The sequence below is a fragment of the Gorilla gorilla genome, chromosome 1, assembly GCF_029281585.2.
Source record: "Gorilla gorilla gorilla isolate KB3781 chromosome 1, NHGRI_mGorGor1-v2.1_pri, whole genome shotgun sequence".
Lineage (NCBI taxonomy): Eukaryota > Metazoa > Chordata > Mammalia > Primates > Hominidae > Gorilla > Gorilla gorilla.
The window spans coordinates 36030730-36050093 of record NC_073224.2 but is presented as its reverse complement, the minus strand read 5'-3'; the positions used below and the strand labels follow the sequence as shown (position 1 = coordinate 36050093).

Here is a 19364-nt window from a genome sequence, read left to right as displayed (position 1 = left end):
AACCCTTTATGACATTCCCAGTAACTTTCCCTCCTAAGTGTTCCCCACAAGTCTTTGAATTCTGTTTAATTTTCACATAACATTTAAGACATTTAAGAACTTATGTCTGTCTGTGTCATCCCTTTATGTCAAAAGATGTCTTTTTGTCACTTCCAGCTGGATCTACCATGAAAGACTTCTGAATCCAGGAAGAGAGACTGACTGGGCAACATGTTATTCAGGTACAAAAAGATTTGGACTGTAACTTAAAAATGATCAAATAATAGTGCATGCATCAAGTGCAATGGGAAGCTCTTCTGGAGAGTGAGAGAAGCTTCCAGTTAAGGTGACATTGAAGCCAAGTCCTGAAAGATGAGGAAGAGTTGTATGAGAGTGGGGAGGGAAGGGGGAGGTGGAGGGATGGGGAATGGGCTGGGATGGGATAGCGCAAACTGCCTGGGAAGGGAAACCAGCACTGTACAGACCTGAACAACGAAGATGGCATATTTTGTTCAGGGAATGGTGAATTAAGTGTGGCAGGAATGCTTTGTAGACACAGTAATTTGCTTGTATGGAATTTTGCCTGAGAGACCTCATTGCAGTTTCTGATTTTTTGATGTCATCATCCATCACTGTCCTTGTCAAATAGTTTGGAATAGGTATAATGATCACAATAACCCCAAGCGTAATATTTCATTAATTCTCACAGAATCACAGGTAGGTGCCACAGTTATCCCCATTTTATGAATGGAGTGATGAAGCGTTAGGAATAATGAATGATTTGCCCAAGCTCACCTGGATATTAAGACTGAGTCAAATGTTGGGTTTGGTCTGACTTTAATGTTTGCTTTGTTCATGAGCACCACATATTGCCTCTCCTATGCAGTTAAGCAGGTAGGTGACAGAAAAGCCCATGTTTGTCTCTACTCACACACTTTCCACTGAATGTATGTATGGAGTTTCTACACCAAATTCTTCAGTGCTCTGGATATTAACTGGGTATCCCATGACTTTATTCTGACACTACCTGGAGTTAGCACAGACCCCACAAGTTAGGGGCTCAGTCCCATGAGGCCATCCTCATCTCAGATGCCAATGGCAAGTCCTAAGTTGTCACCGTACTTTTGACCAACCTGTTACCAATCGGGGGTTCCCATAACTGTCTTCTTGGGTTTAATAATTTGCTAGAACAGTTTACGGAACTCAGAAAAACAGTTTATTTTCTTTTTTTCTGAGAGAGAGGGTCTTATTTTGTTGCCCAGGCTGGTGTGCAATGGTGCAGTCATAGGTCATTGCAGCCTTGATTGTCTGGGCTCCAGTGGTTCTCTCACCTCAGCCTCCCTAGTAGCTGAGACTACATGCCTGCACCACCACATCTGGCTAGTTTCTTTTATTTTTTGTATAGATGGGGTCTTGTTGTGTTGGCCAGGCTGGCCACAAATTCCTGGTCTCAAGTGATCCTCCCACCTCAGCCTCTGAAAGTGCTGGGATTACAGATGTGAGCCACCACATCTGGCCAGTTCATTTCTTATTACTGGTTCATTGTGAAGGATACATCTCAGAAACAGTCAATGAAAGAGACGTGCATGCTGGATGCAGTGGCTCATGCCTGTAATCTCAGCACTTTGGGAGGCCAAGGTGGGAGGATCGCTTAAACTCAAGAGTTTGAGACCAGCCTGGGCAACATGGTGAAAACCTGTCTCTATGAAAAATTTAAAAATAATAATAATAACCGGTGTGGTGGTGTGCACCTAGAGTTCCAACTACTAGGGAAGCTGAGATGAGAGGATACCTTGAGCTGGGGACTGGGGAGGCTTAGGTTACAGTAAGCTGAGATTGTGCCACTGCACTCTAGCTTGGACAAAAGAGCCTGATCCTGTCTCAAAAAAAAGAAAGATACCCAGGGCAAGTTAAGTTCGGAGGGGCACAGAGCTCCCATGCCCTCTGTTGAACATGCGACCCTCCCAGCATCTCCTGTGTCCAGCAACCCTGAAAGCTCTGCAAACCCCGTTCAGGGTGTTTATGGAGGCTTTATTATGCAAGTATGATTGATAAAATCTTTGGCTGTTGGTGATTAAGTCAGTCTCCAGCCCCTCTTCCTCCTGGAGTTCAGTGCATGAGTCTGAAAGTTCCAAGCCTCTTATCATGTTGCATGGTAATCAGCCCTCCTCTTGAAGAAATTTAGGAGCTTGCAGTCACCCAGTCATCTCAACAACATCCCCAAATGCGTTCTTACCATTCTGGAGATCCCAGAGTTCTTAGAGGCTCTTGTGTTAGAAACCTGGGACCAAGACCAAATATTAAAACAAAAGATGTTCCTGTCACATCTATCACTGAGGTCTTTGTAAGAGCTTTAGAAGCTCTGTGCCACGAACCAGGGACAGAGATTAAATATATATTTCTTTTCTTTTTTTTGAGACAGAATTTCCTGTGTCATCCAGGCTGGAGTGCAGTGATGTGATCATAGCTCACTATAGCTTTGGCCTCCTGAGATCAAGCAATCCTCCCATCTCAACCTCCCAAGTAGCTAGGACTACACATGCATGTCACCCATGCCCAGCTCATTTTTGTAGAGTCAGAGTTTCGCCATGGTGGCCAGGTTGGCCATGTTGGCCAGATGGGGTCTTCTTTTGTTGCCCAGGCTGGCCACAAATTCCTGGGCTCAAGTGATCCTCCCACCTCGTCCTTGTAGAGATGAGATTGAGTTATGTTGTCCAGGCTGATCTCAAACTCCTGGGCTAAATCGATTGTCTCACCTCAGCCTCTCAAGTAGCTGGGACTACAGGCGCATACCACCATGTCGGGCTAATATTTATTTTTATTTTTTTCTAGAGGTGGGGGTCTCACTGTGTTTTTCATGCTAGTTTCAAACTTCAGGCCTCAAGTGTTCCTCCTGCCTTGACCTCCCAAAGTGTTGGGATTCTGGGTGGGAGCCACCATGCCCAGCAATCACAAGCGTCTTTATAAAAGAAAGAGAGTAGGAGATTCAGAATTGGAGCAGGAGATGTGGTGATGAAAGCAGAGGTAAGAGAGGGAGATTTGAAGATGCTTCACCTCTGGCTTTGAAGATGGAGTCAGGGACCATGATCCAAGGAATGGGGGTGGCTTCTAGAAGCCGAAAAAGCCAAGGGAACATATTAGAGTCTCCAGAAGGAATGCAGCCCTGCTGACACCTTGACTTTAGCCTTAATAGACCTAGTTTGGGTTTCTGGCCCCTAGAACTGTAAGATGGTAGATTTGTGGTGTTTTAAGCCACTAAATGTAGGAAACTGCAAACTATGTTGCAGCAGCAAGAAAAAATGAACATGAAGCCAGGCATGATGGCTCATGCCGGTAATCCCAGCACTTTAGGAATTTAGGCAGGAGGATCACTTGAGGCCAGGAGTTCAAGACCAGTCTGGGCAACATAGTAAGACCTTGTCTCTACAAAAAATGAAAAAACTGGCCAGGCGTGGTGGCTCACACCTGTAATTCCAGCACTTTGGGAGGCCGAAGTGGGCAGATTACCTGAGGTCAGGAGTTCGAGACCAGCCTGGCCAACATTGTGAAACCCCGGCTCTACTAAAAATACAAAAATTAGCTGGGCGTGGTGGCACGCACCTGTAATCCCAGCTACTTGGAAGGCTGAGGCAGGAGAATCACTTGAATCTGGGAGGTGGAGGTTGCAGTGAGCCAGGATCGCACCGTTACACGACAGCCTGGGCAAGAAGAGTGAAACTCTGTCTCAAAATAAAATAAAATACTAAAAAATTTAGCCAGGCATGGTGGCATGAACCTGGAGTCCCAGGTACTCGGGAGGCTGAGGTGGGAGGATCGCTTGAGCCTGGAAATTTGAGGTTGCAGTGAGCTGTGATTTCGCCACTGCACTCCAGTCTTGGTGACAGTGAGATCTTGAAAAAAAGAAGAAAGTAAAGAAAGAAGAAATGAGCATGGTGGGCATGGGGACAGATGGCAATGTTAAATAGAATGGTCAGGGGTGGCCTCCTAAGTGAAAATTGAGTAAAGATTTGAAGGAGGGGAAGGAGGTGGCCAAGGTGCTGAGGGAAGAGGATTGTAGGCAGAAACAATAGAATAAACTGTCTGAGGTGTGTCTCTGGCTCTGGAAGGAGGCCCATGGAGCAGATGGAGAGAGGAAGAGAATTAGGGGAGGGAGCCAGGGAGTTGCTGGGTGGGGATCAGTACAGATCACATAAGCCCTGGGAGGTTATTGGTGGGGCTTTGGCTTTTACTCTGACTCAGATGGGAACTGCGGGAGGGTTCTGAGCAGAGAGGCGACATGATCTGTCTCCCGATTTAAAAGCATTCTCTGGCTGCTGAGTTGAGAAAGACTGTGGGAAGATGTGATAGAAGCATGGGGGCCAAGCTTTGGCAACATCCAGGCGGGAGATGATGATGGTCCTGACCAGGGTCGTGGTGGTGTTGAGAGATGGTCAGAGGGGAGAAGTAGGGGAGGAGGCCAGGGAGTTGCTGGGTGGGGATCTTTAGTAGATGTCGAAGACAATCAACAGGATTTCCTGACAGACTGGATATGGGGTGTGAGAGAAGGCAGGGGTCAAGGTTGAGTTTGATTGTTACTGAAATTATTAAGTAATTTTAAAAAACACTACTGCCTTTCCCAGTCCTACCAAGTATGGGATGCTAGATTAAAGAAATCTCTTCAGGCTCATTGCAATGGCTCATGCTTGTAGTCCCAGCTCTTTGGTAAGCAGAGGTGCAAGTATCTTTTAAGGGCAGGTGTTCAAGACCAGCCTGGACAACACAGCAAGATCTGCTCTTTACAAAAATATTTTTCAAAATTAAATAAATGTAGCTAGGCATGGTGATGTGTACTTGTAGTTTCAGCTACTCAGGAGGCTGAAGTGGGCAGATCTCTTGAGGTCAGGAGTTTGAGGCCAGCTTGGGCAACATAGCAAGAACCCTCACTCTACAAAAAAATTAAAAAAATAACCAGGCATGGTGACACTCAACTGTACTGCCAGCTACTGGGGAGCTGAGGCAGGAAGATGGCTTGAGCCCAGGAGGTCGAGGCTGCAGCGAGCTGTAAATGCACAGCTGCACTCCAGTCTGGGTGACAGAGCAGTACCTGTCTCACAATACAAATAAAAATACAAGTAAAATAATATCTCAAGTCAGAGCCTTTTGGCTCTGCAGCCCTTGCAACCCCTCAGCCGTGCAGTGGGGTTTGCGTCGCTGGGAATGAGGAGACCCCTGCCTGGTGTTGTTGCCTGACTAATCAGTGTTTTAAAACATACATTAATCGGGGTGGGCGCGGTGGCTCACACCTGTAATCCCAGCACTTAGGGAGACCCAGGCGGGTGGATCACCTGAGGTCAAGAGTTCAAGACCAGCCTTGCCAACATGGTGAAACTCCTTCTCTACTAAGAAAATACAATAATTAGCTGGACATGGTAGTGGACGCCTGTAATCCCACCTACTTGGGAGGCTGAGGTAGGAGAATCACTTGAACCTGCGGGGCGGAGGTTGCAATGAGCTGAGATTGAGCCACTTCACTCCAGCCTGGGCAAGAGAACAAGACTTTGTCTCAAAGAAAAAAAGGTATTATATCAACATGTAATGGTTTTATTATTAATATGTAATGAATATTAAATATTTTTAAAATCTTATATCAACATGTAATGGCTTTAATATGTGATGAATAATATTTAAAAATTTGTGTCTTATTTTCTAGTTTTAATATAATTATCTACAGAAAGAAATAGTCTTAGAGATCTTCAATAAAGTTAAAAAAGGTAAAGGGATGTTAGACCCCAAAAGATTGAGAATTTCTAGTTTACAAATATTCAGACTAAGCCACATACAACTTGCTACTTGAACTATTTTTTTCTTTGTTTTTTATTTTAGGAGATGGGGTCTCACCCTGTCACCCAGGCTTGAGTACAGTAGTGCTATCACAGCTCACTGCAGCCTTGAACTCCTGGGCTAAGGGTACTCCTACCTGAGCCTCCTGAGTAGCTAGGACTGTAGGTATACATGACGATACTTGGCTAATTTTTAAATTGTTTTGTAGACATGGGGTCTCACTTTGTTGGCCAGGCTGGTGTCAAACTAATGGCCTCAAGTGACCCTTCCACCCCTGCCTCCCATCCTAGAGGTATGTGCCACCACAAGGAGCACTTGTTCAATTTTCTAAAGAAAAAATTTCTAAAGTAAGGCTGTGGGATGATGGCAGGAAGATAAAAGAAAAACAGAAGAATAAGTTAAAATGACTTATTCACACATATTCTTTTGACAGCAAGAAGAACTTTTAGTATATACATTCCTTACAAACAAACAAACGGCAGATAAACAATGTTGTATAGGAACTTCAACACACACTGTACAATATTCCCACTTTGCTGACATAAGTTATGGAAATTTCATGGTTTACTTGAGTGTCGCTACCAGTATTTTGCTTCTCTGATGATTTTTATCAACTTCCTCATCTGTTAACTTCTCTCCAAGGTATGTCATGTCACGACATACTGCCGCTGCATGAACATGGCCAGTGTCTTCGTATTAAACATGTAGAATGCTTTCCTAATTTCTCTTTTTACTCTCTGTCTTTGTGTTTTGCATTTTCCTTACTTTTATTGTCAGAAACTCCAGAAAGTCAGTCGTACTAATTTATCACGATTTGCTTTATTAATTTATACTTTGCTTGTATGGAATTTTGCCCAACAGACCTCATTACAATTTCTAACCTGTTTTATTTTGTTTTTTTTTTCTGAGACAGGGTCTCCCTCTGTTGTCCAAGGCTGGAGGGTAGTAGTGCTATCGCAGCTGACTGCAGCCTCAACCTTCCAGGCTGAAGCGATCCTCCCATCTCAACCTCCCACGTAGCTGAGACTACATGTGCTTGCCACTATGCCCAACTAATATTTGGAATTTTCATATACGTGGATTCCAGAGGGGTGACAGCGAAACGTGAGTAAGCATGGATTTTGGTATATGCAGAGATGGGGGGCTGGAACTAATTCTGTATACTGAGGGATGGCGACTGTATATGTTTTTACAATTACGCTGTAGGATACATACTGTTGCATAGCCTTGAAAATAATAATTTTTAATTGAGTGGAATAATAATAATAATATTGCTAAAAGTAGCAGCTGGCCAGGTGTGGTGGCTCACACTGGTAATCGCAACACTTTGGGAGGCTGAGGCAGGAGGATGGCTTGAGGCCAAGAGTTTGCGATAGGCCTTGGAAACAAAGGGGGAGTCACCATCCCTACCAAAAAATACATGAATTAGCCTAGTGTGGTGGCACGTTCCTGTAGTCCCAGCTACTTGGGAGGCTGAGGTGGGAGGATCACTTGAGCCCAGGGAGGCTGAGACTGCAGTGAGTCACAATCAGGCCTCTGCACTCCAGCCTGGGTGACAGAGTGAGACCCTGTCTCAAAACAACAAAAAAGTAGCAGCTAACATCAACTGACCTTTTATACCAGGTGCCTATTGATACCATGGTTTAATTTCTTAGAACTGTTTCTTATTTCACTTACCAACTCTGTCTTCAGTTACTCCCAGATTTTTACTGTGTGTGTGCAGATGACCTTTTGTTTAGATTGAATTGTCTCCCCAGAAGTAAGATTACTGTGAGTCATGGTGAATGGACATTCTCATTACCCTTGATGTAAATTGACAGGGTTTTGGGTGCCTCCCAGCTATAATCTTAGCACTTTGGGAGGCTAAGAGAGGAGGATTGCTTGAGGCCAAGAGTTGGAGGAGGCAGTATGGCAGTATGGTGAGACCCTGTCTCCATTATTTTAAAAAATTGACAAGCTTTACCCGGGAAGGCTTATACACAATTTAAACACCCCTCATAGTATAAGAAAGTGCCCATTTCACTGCACCTTTGCCAGCACAGGGTATTATAATTTCGTAAGTCATTTTTTGTTTGATTACTTTAAATAGACAAAAGACCTCATGTTACTTTACTTGTCACATTTCAACATCTTTCCTCAGCTTATTGGCTCTATTTCTTTTCTGTCTGTAAATGGTTGTTGCTATTTTGTTCTTTGAGACAGGGTCTTGCTCTGTCACCAGGCTGGACTGTAGTGGCATAATCATGCCTCACTGCAGCCTTGACCTCCCAGGCTCAAACTTCAGCATTCCGAGTAGCTGGGACTACAAGTGTGCACCACCACCCCCAGCTAACTTTTTTCTTCTTTTGGATAGAGACAGGGTCTCACTGTGTTGTCCAGACCGGTCTCTAGCTCCTGGCCTTAAGCAATCCTCCTGCATTAGCTTCTCAAATTGCTGGAATTTCAGGCATGAGCCACCATGCCTGGCCTGGGCTAGTCCTATATTCTCTAGCGTTCTCTTTACTTTGTGCTAGCCAATCTCTCATTATGCTGTTCACCTGTTATAATGAATAATTCTCTGTATTAAATTTTACCACTTTAAACTTTTGAGTGGTTTATGCTTCCTGATTGGACTCTGACTAATATGTTAGGAAGGGTCCCAGGAGGTAAACCCACACAGATGGGATTTGGGCATAGGTTTGGTTTCCCAGGGGGCAGTGCTGAGCTCTTTGCCAGTGGGAAATGGGATGCTGGTGATTTCCAGTAGGTGACCTCACAGTGACTCAAGCTACCACTTACTGTTGATTGTGATGAAATGCCAGTTGAGGCACATGCCTTGGGAGCTAAGTGGTTGCTGCCCTTGACCACTGTGAAGACTGGTTTGGGAAGGGTCGCTTTGGATGCACTTGAGCAGGGATCCCCAACCCCTGAGCCATGGAGCCGTAAGGAGCCACACAGCAGGAGGTGAGTGGTGTCGAGTGAGGGAGTGAGGGAAGCTTCGTCTGTATTTACAGCCACTCCCCTTTGCTCACATTCCCGCCTGAGCTCTACCTTCTCAGATGAGCAGCAGCATTAGATTCTCATAGGAGAACGCACCCTGTTGTGAACCGTGCATGTGAGGGATCTAGGTTGCGCTGTTCTTATGAGAATCTAATACCTATTGATCTGTCACTTTCTCCCATCACGCTCAGGTGGGACCATCCAGTTTCAGGAAAACGAGCTTAAGACGCCCACTGATTCTACATTATGGTGAGTTCTATAATTATTTTATTATATATTACAGTGTAATAATGGAAATGAAGTACCTAATAAATGTAAATGTGCTTAAATCTTTTGGCCCAGCTCCTACCTCCTGGCAACCTCGCCAGGCCCAGAACTCTCTCCAGTCAGCCTCTACAGACCAAGCTCATGACTCACAATGGCCTATTTAGGCCCATACCCTACCTCACGGCAGTCTCCGCAGATGAGCCTACTGCCTCACAACAGCCTCCACAGGCACAGCTCCATCGTTACAATGGCCTCTTTAGACCCAGCTCCTGCCTCCCAGCCTTCTCTCCAGGCCCTGAACTTTCTCCGTAAGTTGAGGTAGCTGGGACTGTAGGTATACATGATGATACTTGGCTAATTTTTAAATCGTTTTGTAGACATGGGGTCTCACTTTGTTGGCCAGGCTGGTGTCAAACTAATGGCCTCAAGTGACCCTTCCACCCCTGCCTCCCATCCTAGAGGTATGTGCCACCACAAGGAGCACTTGTTCAATTTTCTAAAGAAAAAATTTCTAAAGTAAGGCTGTGGGATGATGGCAGGAAGATAAAAGAAAAATGAAGAATAAGTTAAAATGACTTATTCACACATATTCTTTTGACAGCAAGAAGAACTTTTAGTATATACATTCCTTACAAACAAACAAACGGCAGATAAACAATGTTGTATAGGAACTTCAACACACACTGTACAATATTCCCACTTTGCTGACGTAAGTTATGGAAATTTCATGGTTTACTTGAGTGTCGCTACCAGTATTTTGCTTCTCTGATGATTTTTATCAACTTCCTCATCTGTTAACTTCTCTCCAAGGTATGTCATGTCACGACATACTGCCGCTGCATGAACATGGCCAGTGTCTTCGTATTAAACATGTAGAATGCTTTCCTAATTTCTCTTTTTACTGTCTTTGTGTTCTGCATTTTCCTTACTTTTATTGTCAGAAACTCCAGAAAGTCAGTCGTACTAATTTATCACGATTTGCTTTATTAATTTATACTTTGCTTATATGGAATTTTGCCCAACAGACCTCATTACAATTTCTAACCTGTTTTATTTTGTTTTTTTTTCTGAGACAGGGTCTCTGTTGTCCAAGGCTGGAGGGTAGTAGTGCTATCGCAGCTGACTGCAGCCTCAACCTTCCAGGCTGAAGCGATCCTCCCATCTCAACCTCCCACGTAGCTGAGACTACAGGTGCTTGCCACTATGCCCAACTAATATTTGGAATTTTCGTATACGTGGATTCCAGAGGGGTGACAGCGAAACGTGAGTAAGCATGGATTTTGGTATATGCAGAGATGGGGGGCTGGAACTAATTCTGTATACTGAGGGACGGCGACTGTATATGTTTTTACAATTACGTTGTAGGATACATACTGTTGCATAGCCTTGAAAATAATAATTTTTAATTGAGTGGAATAATAATAATAATATTGCTAAAAGTAGCAGCTGGCCAGGTGTGGTGGCTCACACTGGTAATCGCAACACTTTGGGAGGCTGAGGCAGGAGGATGGCTTGAGGCCAAGAGTTTGCGATAGGCCTTGGAAACAAAGGGGGAGTCACCATCCCTACCAAAAAATACATGAATTAGCCTAGTGTGGTGGCATGTTCCTGTAGTCCCAGCTACTGGGGAGGCTGAGGTGGGAGGATCACTTGAGCCCAGGGAGGCTGAGACTGCAGTGAGTCACGATCAGGCCTCTGCACTCCAGCCTGGGTGACAGAGTGAGACCCTGTCTCAAAACAACAAAAAAGTAGCAGCTAACATCAACTGACCTTTTATACCAGGTGCCTATTGATACCATGGTTTAATTTCTTAGAACTGTTTCTTATTTCACTTACCAACTCTGTCTTCAGTTACTCCCAGATTTTTACTGTGTGTGTGCAGATGACCTTTTGTTTAGATTGAATTGTCTCCCCAGAAGTAAGATTACTGTGAGTCATGGTGAATGGACCATTCTCATTACCCTTGATGTAAATTGACAGGGTTTTGGGTGCCTCCCAGCTATAATCTTAGCACTTTGGGAGGCTAAGAGAGGAGGATTGCTTGAGGCCAAGAGTTGGAGGAGGCAGTATGGCAGTATGGTGAGACCCTGTCTCCATTATTTTAAAAAATTGGCAGGCTTTACCCGGGAAGGCTTATACACAATTTAAACACCCCTCATAGTATAAGAAAGTGCCCATTTCACTGCACCTTTGCCAGCACAGGGTATTATAATTTTGTAAGTCATTTTTTGTTTGATTATTTTAAATAGACAAAAGACCTCATGTTACTTTACTTGTCACATTTCAACATCTTTCCTTAGCTTATTAGCTCATTTCTTTTCTGTCTGTAAACGGTTGTTGTTGTTTTGTTCTTTGAGACAGGGTCTTGCTCTGTCACCAGGCTGGACTGTAGTGGCATAATCATGCCTCACTGCAGCCTTGACCTCCCAGGCTCAAACTTCAGCATTCCGAGTAGCTGGGACTACAAGTGTGCACCACCACCCCCAGCTAACTTTTTTCTTCTTTTGGATAGAGACAGGGTCTCACTGTGTTGTCCAGACCGGTCTCTAGCTCCTGGCCTTAAGCAATCCTCCTGCATTAGCTTCTCAAATTGCTAGAATTTCAGGCATGAGCCACCATGCCTGGCCTGGGCTAGTCCTGTATTCTCTAGCGTTCTCTTTACTTTGTGCTAGCCAATCTCTCATTATGCTGTTCACCTGTTATAATGAATAATTCTCTGTATTAAATTTTACCACTTTAAACTTTTGAGTGGTTTATGCTTCCTGATTGGACTCTGACTAATATGTTAGGAAGGGTCCCAGGAGGTAAACCCACACAGATGGGATTTGGGCATAGGTTTGGTTTCCCAGGGGGCAGTGCTGAGCTCTTTGCCAGTGGGAAATGGGATGCTGGTGATTTCCAGGAAGTGACCTCACAATGACTCAAGCTACCACTTAGTGTTGATTTTGACGAAATGCCAGCTGAGGCACATGCCTTGGGAGCTAAGTGGTTGCTGCCCTTGACCGCTATGAAGACTGGTTTGGGAAGGGTCGCTTTGGATGCACTTGAGCAGGGGTCCCCAACCCCTGAGCCATGGAGCCATAGGGAGCCACACAGCAGGAGGTGAGTGGTGTCAAGTGAGGGAGTGAGGGAAGCTTCGTCTGTATTTACAGCCACTCCCCTTTGCTCACATTCCCGCCTGAGCTCCACCTTCTCAGATCAGCAGCAGCATTAGATTCTCATAGGAGAACGCACCCTGTTGTGAACCGTGCATGTGAGGGATCTAGGTTGCGCTGTTCTTATGAGAATCTAATACCTATTGATCTGTCACTTTCTCCCATCACGCTCAGGTGGGACCATCCAGTTTCAGGAAAACGAGCTTAACACGCCCACTGATTCTACATTATGGTGAGTTCTATAATTATTTTATTATATATTACAGTGTAATAATGGAAATGAAGTACCTAATAAATGTAAATGTGCTTAAATCTTTTGGCCCAGCTCCTACCTCCTGGCAACCTCGCCAGGCCCAGAACTCTCTCCAGTCAGCCTCTACAGACCAAGCTCATGACTCACAATGGCCTATTTAGGCCCATACCCTACCTCACGGCAGTCTCCGCAGATGAGCCTACTGCCTCACAACAGCCTCCACAGGCACAGCTCCATCGTTACAATGGCCTCTTTAGACCCAGCTCCTGCCTCCCAGCCTTCTCTCCAGGCCCTGAACTTTCTCCGTAAGTTGAGGTAGCTGGGACTGTAGGTATACATGATGATACTTGGCTAATTTTTAAATCGTTTTGTAGACATGGGGTCTCACTTTGTTGGCCAGGCTGGTGTCAAACTAATGGCCTCAAGTGACCCTTCCACCCCTGCCTCCCATCCTAGAGGTATGTGCCACCACAAGGAGCACTTGTTCAATTTTCTAAAGAAAAATTTCTAAAGTAAGGCTGTGGGATGATGGCAGGAAGATAAAAGAAAAACAGAAGAATAAGTTAAAATGACTTATTCACACATATTCTTTTGACAGCAAGAACTTTTAGTATATACATTCCTTACAAACAAACAAACGGCAGATAAACAATGTTGTATAGGAACTTCAACACACACTGTACAATATTCCCACTTTGCTGACATAAGTTATGGAAATTTCATGGTTTACTTGAGTGTCGCTACCAGTATTTTGCTTCTCTGATGATTTTTATCAACTTTCTCATCTGTTAACTTCTCTCCAAGGTGTGTCATGTCACGACATACTGCCGCTGCATGAACATGGCCAGTGTCTTCCTATTAAACATGTAGAATGCTTTCCTAATTTCTCTTTTTACTCTCTGTCTTTGTGTTTTGCATTTTCCTTACTTTTATTGTCAGAAACTCCAGAAAGTCAGTCGTACTAATTTATCACGATTTGCTTTATTAATTTATACTTTGCTTATATGGAATTTTGCCCAACAGACCTCATTACAATTTCTAACCTGTTTTATTTTGTTTTTTTTTTCTGAGACAGGGTCTCTGTTGTCCAAGGCTGGAGGGTAGTAGTGCTATCGCAGCTGACTGCAGCCTCAACCTTCCAGGCTGAAGCGATCCTCCCATCTCAACCTCCCACGTAGCTGAGACTACAGGTGCTTGCCACTATGCCCAACTAATATTTGGAATTTTCGTATACGTGGATTCCAGAGGGGTGACAGCGAAACGTGAGTAAGCATGGATTTTGGTATATGCAGAGATGGGGGGCTGGAACTAATTCTGTATGCTGAGGGACGGCGACTGTATATGTTTTTACAATTACGCTGTAGGATACATACTGTTGCATAGCCTTGAAAATAATAATTTTTAATTGAGTGGAATAATAATAATAATATTGCTAAAAGTAGCAGCTGGCCAGGTGTGGTGGCTCACACTGGTAATCGCAACACTTTGGGAGGCTGAGGCAGGAGGATGGCTTGAGGCCAAGAGTTTGCGATAGGCCTTGGAAACAAAGGGGGAGTCACCATCCCTACCAAAAAATACATGAATTAGCCTAGTGTGGTGGCACGTTCCTGTAGTCCCAGCTACTTGGGAGGCTGAGGTGGGAGGATCACTTGAGCCCAGGGAGGCTGAGACTGCAGTGAGTCACGATCAGGCCTCTGCACTCCAGCCTGGGTGACAGAGTGAGACCCTGTCTCAAAACAACAAAAAAGTAGCAGCTAACATCAACTGACCTTTTATACCAGGTGCCTATTGATACCATGGTTTAATTTCTTAGAACTGTTTCTTATTTCACTTACCAACTCTGTCTTCAGTTACTCCCAGATTTTTACTGTGTGTGTGCAGATGACCTTTTGTTTAGATTGAATTGTCTCCCCAGAAGTAAGATTACTGTGAGTCATGGTGAATGGACATTCTCATTACCCTTGATGTAAATTGACAGGGTTTTGGGTGCCTCCCAGCTATAATCTTAGCACTTTGGGAGGCTAAGAGAGGAGGATTGCTTGAGGCCAAGAGTTGGAGGAGGCAGTATGGCAGTATGGTGAGACCCTGTCTCCATTATTTTAAAAAATTGACAAGCTTTACCCGGGAAGGCCTATACACAATTTAAACACCCCTCATAGTATAAGAAAGTGCCCATTTCACTGCACCTTTGCCAGCACAGGGTATTATAATTTTGTAAGTCATTTTTTGTTTGATTATTTTAAATAGATAAAAGACCTCATATTACTTTACTTGTCACATTTCAACATCTTTCCTTAGCTTATTAGCTCTATCTCTTTTCTGTCTGTAAACGGTTGTTGTTGTTTTGTTCTTTGAAACAGGGTCTTGCTCTGTCACCAGGCTGGACTGTAGTGGCATAATTATGCCTCACTGCAGCCTTGACCTCCCAGGCTCAAACTTCAGCATTCCAAGTAGCTGGGACTACAAGTGTGCACCACCACTCCCAGCTAACTTTTTTCTTCTTTTGGATAGAGACAGGGTCTCACTGTGTTGTCCAGACCGGTCTCTAGCTCCTGGCCTTAAGCAATCCTCCTGCATTAGCTTCTCAAATTGCTGGAATTTCAGGCATGAGCCACCATGCCTGGCCTGGGCTAGTCCTGTATTCTTTAGAGTTCTCTTTACTTTGTGCTAGCAAATCTCTCATTATGCTGTTCACCTGTTATAATGAATAATTCTCTGTATTAAATTTTACCACTTTAAACTTTTGAGTGGTTTATGCTTCCTGATTGGACTCTGACTAATATGTTAGGAAGGGTCCCAGGAGGTAAACCCACACAGATGGGATTTGGGCATAGGTTTGGTTTCCCAGGGGGCAGTGCTGAGCTCTTTGCTAGTGGGAAATGGGATGCTGGTGATTTCCAGGAAGTGACCTCACAATGACTCAAGCTACCACTTAGTGTTGATTGTGACGAAATGCCAGCTGAGGCACATGCCTTGGGAGCTAAGTGGTTGCTGCCCTTGACCACTATGAAGACTGGTTTGGGAAGGGTCGCTTTGGATGCACTTGAGCAGGGGTCCCCAACCCCTGAGCCATGGAGCCATAGGGAGCCACACAGCAGGAGGTGAGTGGTGTCGAGTGAGGGAGTGAGGGAAGCTTCGTCTGTATTTACAGCCACTCCCCTTTGCTCACATTCCCGCCTGAGCTCCACCTTCTCAGATCAGCAGCAGCATTAGATTCTCATAGGAGAATGCACCCTGTTGTGAACCGTGCATGTGAGGGATCTAGTTTGTGCTGTCCTTATGAGAATCTAATACCTATTAATCTGTCACTTTCTCCCATCACGCTCAGGTGGGACCATCCAGTTTCAGGAAAACGAGCTTAACACGCCCACTGATTCTACATTATGGTGAGTTCTATAATTATTTTATTATATATTGGATATATAATAAATATATATATTTATTATATATAAATATATTAAATATATTAATATATAAAATATATTATTATATATTGTAATAATGGAAATGAAGTGCCTAATAAATGTAAATGTGCTTAAATCTTTTGGCCCAGCTCCTACGTCCCGGCAGCCTCTCCAGGCCCAGAACTTTCTCCAGTCAGCCTCTACAGACCAAGCTCATGACTCACAGTGGCCTATTTAGGCCCATACCCCACCTCATGGCAGTCTCGGCAGATGAGCCTACTGCCTCACAACAGCCTCCACAGGCACAGCTCCATCGTTACAATGGCCTCTTTAGACCCAGCTCCTACCTCCCAGCCTTCTCTCCACGCCCTGAGCTTTCTCAAGTCGACCTCACCAGGCCCAGCTCATGCTTCTTTGCAGCCTCTCCAGGCCCAGCTCCTGCATCTTGGTGGCCCCTCCAGGCCCAGCCTCTGCCTCCCGTCGGCCTCTACAGTCCCAACATGTGCCTCACAGCAGATTCTTCAGGCCCAGCATCTGCGTCACTGTGGACCCCCCAAGCCAAGCTCCCAACCTTTCAGCAGCTTCTACACACCCAGCTCCCGCCTGCCAGTGGCCTCTTCAGGCCCATGGGGCTCATTCCTCACAACAGCCTTTCCAGGCCCAGTTTTTCCCTCCCGGCGGCCTCTCCGGGCCAAGATCCTCCTCAAGTCGGCCTCTCCAGACCCACTTGCACCCTCCGGGCGTCGTCTCCGGGCCAAGCTCCTCTTCCTGGCTGCGTCTCCAGGCCCGACTCCTGCCTCTCTACAACCTCTTTGGACTCAGTGCCTACCCATCTCCTGGCATCCTTGGTCGGCCCACAGCTTCCTCAAGCCAAGCTCCCCAGGCCCAGGTCAGGCCTCACGGTGGACTCTCCAGGATGAGCTGCCCTCCGATGGCACCTGCAGGCCCCAAATGGTCTCCGGTCGGTGAGCTCCTCCACGCCAAGCTTGGGCCTCCCGGCGACCTCTGCAGGCCCAAGTTGTCCTGAAGTCGGCATCTCCCGGCCCTGCCTCCCAGCAAGTAAGCAAGCTCTTTTGGCTCAACTCCTGCCCAGCTCCCAACCGCCTTTGTAGGCCCCGAACTTTCTCCAGCCAAGTTCTTTGGGCCTAATTCCTGCCGCCCGGTGGCCTGTACGGGCCCAGCAATGGTTGGAGAACGGCCTCTGCAGGTCCCGCTCTTGCCTCCCAGGGGCCTCTCCAGGCCCAGCTCTTGCCCCCACGGCGGCCTCCTGGGGCCAAGTCCCTGCCTGCCTCCCAGCAGCCCGCGTGCGGCTCAGCTCCTCCCTCACGGTGGCCTGTTGATGCCCATGCCTCTGGTACCCTGCCCAGAGGCATGAGCCCCTGCCACACACTGGCTCCTCCCACGCTGAGAGAGGTCAGCGTGAGCCCTTGCCTCACACCGGCCCCTCCCAGGCTGAGAGAGGTCAACGTGAGCCCCTTGCCTCACACCGGCCCCTCCCACGCTGAGAGAGGTCGGCGTGAGCCCTTGCCTCACACCGGCCCCTCCCACGCTGAGAGAGGTCAACATGAGCCCCTTGCCTCACACCGGCCCCTCCCACGCTGAGAGAGGTCAGCGTGAGCCCTTGCCTCACACCGGCCCCTCCCACGCTGAGAGAGGTCAGCGTGAGCCCTTGCCTCACACCGGCCCCTCCCACGCTGAGAGAGGTCGGCGTGAGCCCTTGCCTCACACCGGCCCCTCCCACGCTGAGAGAGGTCAACATGAGCCCCTTGCCTCACACCGGCCCCTCCCACGCTGAGAGAGGTCAGCGTGAGCCCTTGCCTCACACCGGCCCCTCCCACACTGAGAGAGGTCAACGTGAGCCCCTTGCCTCACACCAGCCCCTCCCTCGCTGACAGAGGTCAGCCTGAGCCCCTTGCCTCACACCGGCCCCTCCCACTCTGACAGAGGTCAGCGTGAGCCCCTTGCCTCACACCGGCCCCTCCCTCGCTGACAGAGGTCAGCGTGAGCCCCTTGCCTCACACCGGCCCCTCCCTCGCTGACAGAGGTCAGCCTGAGCCCCTTGCCTCACACCGGCCCCTCCCACGCTGAGAGAGGTCAGCGTGAGCCCCTTGCCTCACACCGGCCCCTCCCACTCTGACAGAAGTCAGCGTGAGCCCCTTGCCTCACACCAGCCCCTCCCTCGCTGACAGAGGTCAGCCTGAGCCCCTTGCCTCACACCGGCCCCTCCCTCGCTGACAGAGGTCAGCGGGAGCCCCTAGCCTCACACCGGCCCCTCCCACTCTGACAGAAGTCAGCGTGAGCCCCTTGCCTCACACCGGCCCCTCCCTCGCTGACAGAGGTCAGCCTGAGCCCCTTGCCTCACACCGGCCCCTCCCTCGCTGACAGAGGTCAGCGGGAGCCCCTAGCCTCACACCGGCCCCTCCCACTCTGACAGAAGTCAGCGTGAGCCCCTTGCCTCACACCGGCCCCTCCCTCGCTGACAGAGGTCAGCCTGAGCCCCTTGCCTCACACCGGCCCCTCCCTCGCTGACAGAGGTCAGCGGGAGCCCCTAGCCTCACACCAGCCCCTCCCACGCTGACAGAGGTCAGCCTCAGCCCCTTGCCTCACACCGGCCCCACCCTCGCTGACAGAGGTCAGCCTGAGCTCCTTGCCTCACACCGGCCCCTCCCTCGCTGACAGAGGTCAGCGGGAGTCCCTAGCCTCACACCGGCCCCTCCCACGCTGAGAGAGGTCAGCCTGAGCCCCTTGCCTCACACCGGCCCCACCCTCGCTGACAGAGGTCAGCCTGAGCCCCTTGCCTCACACCGGCCCCTCCCATGCTGACAGAGGTCAGCCTGAGCCCCTTGCCTCACACCGGCCCCTCCCACGCTGACAGAGGTCAGCCTCAGCCCCTTGCCTCACACCGGCCCCACCCTCGCTGACAGAGGTCAGCCTGAGCCCCTTGCCTCACACCGGCCCCTCCCACTCTGACAGAAGTCAGCGTGAGCCCCTTGCCTCACACCAGCCCCTCCCTCGCTGACAGAGGTCAGCCTGAGCCCCTTGCCTCACACCGGCCCCTCCCTCGCTGACAGAGGTCAGCGGGAGCCCCTAGCCTCACACCGGCCCCTCCCAGGCTGACAGAGGTCAGCGTGAGCCCTTGACTCACACCGGCCCCTCCCACGCTGAGAGAGGTCAGCCTGAGCCCCTTGCCTCACACCGGCCCCTCCGACGCTGAGAGAGGTCAGCGTGAGCCCTTGCCTCACACCGGCCCCTCCCACGCTGAGAGAGGTCAGCGTGAGCCCTTGCCTCACACCGGCCCCTCCCACGCTGAGAGAGGTCAGCGTGAGCCCTTGCCTCACACCGGCCCCTCCCACGCTGAGAGAGGTCAGCCTGAGCCCTTGCCTCACACCGGCCCCTCCCACGCTGAGAGAGGTCAGTGTGAGCCCTTGCCTCACACCGGCCCCTCCCACGCTGAGAGAGGTCAGCGTGAGCCCCTGCCTCAACAGGCCACTGTGAGGGAGGAGCAGG

General features: G+C 48.1%; 1 long non-coding RNA gene and 1 pseudogene across 2 annotated transcripts in view; both read left to right on the top strand.

Annotated features, from left to right (window-relative positions):
• Positions 1–8563, top strand: part of LOC115931714 (uncharacterized) — a 33814-nt gene extending 25251 nt beyond the window's left edge. The window contains exons 9-10 of one of the 2 annotated variants that reach the window (XR_010134565.1): positions 157–221; positions 6713–8563. This is a non-coding gene — a long non-coding RNA (uncharacterized lncRNA). Of the gene's footprint in view, positions 1–156; positions 222–5841; positions 6530–6712 lie in introns of those variants that run through there. The other variant, XR_010134570.1, reaches the window with a different exon arrangement.
• A 1071-nt stretch (positions 8564–9634) lies between these two features.
• LOC101153357 (putative uncharacterized protein FLJ44672) lies at positions 9635–19355 on the top strand (annotated as a pseudogene).
• Positions 19356–19364: the final 9 nt, after the last annotated feature.